This window comes from Zingiber officinale, chromosome 7A, assembly GCF_018446385.1.
Source record: "Zingiber officinale cultivar Zhangliang chromosome 7A, Zo_v1.1, whole genome shotgun sequence".
NCBI lineage: Eukaryota > Viridiplantae > Streptophyta > Magnoliopsida > Zingiberales > Zingiberaceae > Zingiber > Zingiber officinale.
In genome coordinates this window covers 19,268,739-19,271,517 of record NC_055998.1, presented here as the reverse complement: position 1 = coordinate 19,271,517, position 2,779 = coordinate 19,268,739, and the positions used below count along the sequence as shown (strand labels likewise).

The window sequence follows — 2,779 nt, the reverse complement described above, 5'->3', positions numbered from 1 at the left end:
CTTTGAGCTTGCAGAGGAGGTCCAACTTGCTTATCTAGTGTTGGTATTATCAACCATTGAGGAAAAAGTACTTGTGGCCCTTTTGAACTTCCTAGAGTAATAGAACTGAGTTCTTGAGGTCTTCTATTGTTCTTATCCTCAATTCTAAACAAATCCTTCTTCAGAAGTTCTTCATGATTCTTGTCACTTCTCAACTTAATATCATTATCATTTACACTAGATCTTGTCTGTATAGGAGGAAGGTCCTCTTTGAACCATTTTGAAACTATGCTATCAATCTTTGCCCTCAAATGTTTGAACTCCTCATTTTATAACTTGCGAATTTCAACATTCTTGGGTGGTTGAACTACATTTGTTTGACAAGCTCTCTTGCATTTATGGCTTGCACTTCTTGAATATTTGAGGGAGACTCCATCCAACTTTTATCTGACCATTCTTGGAGATTCAATGTCACTTGATCGATTAATGTATATGCTTCGTCTACACTCCTATTCATAAAATAACCTCCAGCTAATGAATCCAAATAATATTTATCTGAGAAATAAATTGCCTTATAGAATATGTGCAAGGTGAGCTATTTTTCCAAACCATGATGAGGGCACTATCTTTGTAGACTTTTAAATCTATCCCATGCTTCAAATAATAATTCTCCATCTGCCTGAGCAAAATTTGTGATGCAATTCCTCATGTAAATTGTTTCACTTGGAGGGAAAAAATGATTCAGAAATTTCTTCTCCAATTGTTCCCAACTTGTGATGCTTTGAGGACAAAGAGAATATAACCAAGTCCTTGCTTTATCCTTGATATTGAAAGGAAATGTCATCAATCGAACTGCATTCGATGACACTCCTTCACAGTTCACCATATTACAAAGCTCTATCTCAAGGTGCAGATAAGGACTTTCTTATACTTCTCCTCCAAATTTGTGACCTTGTATCATGAAAATTAACTCTGGGTCTAGTTGGAAATTTTCTGCTTCAATATGAGGTTGCACAATGGGAGACATAAATCTTGCAGAAATGGGTGCAAAAAAAATCTCTTAAGGGTCTGCTTGACATGTTAGTGCTCATGGATATCTAAGAAAAAATTATGAGAAAAAACAAAATTAAAGAATTAAAGACAAGAAATAAAATGCTATATGAAAAGCAAGAAAGAAAATGTAGAATTTAAATAGCAAGAAAGAAAGTGCATAATGAAAACAAGAAAAAAAAGATAAAAGGAAAAAGAAAAATGTCTAGAGTAACTCATATGCTAATCAACTAATGTTAATCGAAAACAGTCCCCGGCAACAGCGCCAAAAACTTGTTACTTCACCGCAAGTGCACGGTTAAGTCGTCAGTAATATAAAAGATTATCGATTCCACAGGAACTGTTGATTAAGTACTAATTAACTCCACACTGTGAATTATCTAGACAATCGAAGGTTAGTTGGAAAAGAGAGAGTGAAGAAAAGAGAGAATGTAAAGAGTAGAGAAAGAGGGAGAGTTGGATTTGGAGATGGATAGATACTAGGATTTCGATTTCGTTGTGATGCTAGTTAATGTCCTTATGCATTGTTCATCTCCCTAATTCCATGCTTACACTCGTGTAAGAGTTCTAACTAAAGTTTGGTACTATCCCACGAAGATCGCACCGAAGAGTTTACCCAAGTTCTATCGCCATTAAGTAGAAGAGGTAATTTAGGAAGTCCGATTATAAGGAATATCCTTCTGTCACAAGGGCCCACAGTCCTACATTCCTAAATTACATAGATCACTTCCTAACGGTAGATTAATGTAATTAAGTAGAAGAGGTAATTTAGGAAGTCCAATTATAGGGATCATCCTTCTGTCACAAGGGCTCACGGTCCTATGTTCCTTGTTTACACAGATCACTTCCTAACATTAATTTGGGAGAATCGTCTAAACTCTAATTAGTTTTCCTAGTAGAGAGTTGTGTTGGATCGAGATGCGCTAGAGGGGGGGGGGGGTGAATAGCACTCGTAGCTTTCACTTTTCGTATTCAAAAAACTATCAAGTAAATGTAGCGGAAATAAAAGAAAACCAACACAAGAAGAACACACCAAGTACATGTTGGTTGCTATTCGAAATATCATTCTATTTCCCCTGTACAAAAATTTGTACAAGTACAGAACTTAACCTAACTACCCATGTGTTCTACTGAAGTTAAACTTGGATTGCAAACGATGCTTAACATTATTAATCCAAGTTGCTCTTCAGAAGTTAAACTTGGATTGGAAACGATACTTAACATTTTTACTCCAAGTTTAACTGATGTGATCTTGCTAAGTTAAACCATATTACAGAAATTGATTAAATATCTATTTCAAAGATTGGCTTCCTGGTTAAACATGACGAGGCACTAGGCCTTCTTGGTTATGAGATCATCCACCACTTTCTAGACAAAGTCTTCCAAAGAAATTTGATATTTAACTTCTTACAATAACCCTAGGTTTAACTACAGAGACCATAATAGAAACACAAGATCGAAATGCAAAATTGAAATACAAAATCGATACCACAAAATCGAAACATAAAATCGCTAGCCTCTTATGTTGGTGTTTCAGAATCCATGCAAAGAAAACTAACTAATTAATTCGAAGTGGAAACCATTAATTAGTTATACCTTTCTTTGTAGCTAAAGACCTCTTGATCTTCTGTTGTATTCCTCTCCTCCTCTTGGACGTTGTGTGGGCAACGATCTACCAAGATGGAATCCATCCGAACCACTTCTTCTCCTCCAAGACTCTCGAGCCACCAAGGGATGCTAAAATAGGAAA

The 2,779-nt window shown here is 35.9% G+C and overlaps 1 non-coding gene across 1 annotated transcript; it reads left to right on the top strand.

Annotated features, from left to right (window-relative positions):
- The first annotated feature begins 584 nt into the window (after positions 1 to 584).
- LOC122003173 lies at positions 585 to 690 on the top strand. Its single transcript, XR_006117838.1, has one exon. It is a non-coding gene; the product is annotated as a small nucleolar RNA R71 (small nucleolar RNA).
- The last annotated feature ends 2,089 nt before the right edge of the window (positions 691 to 2,779 follow it).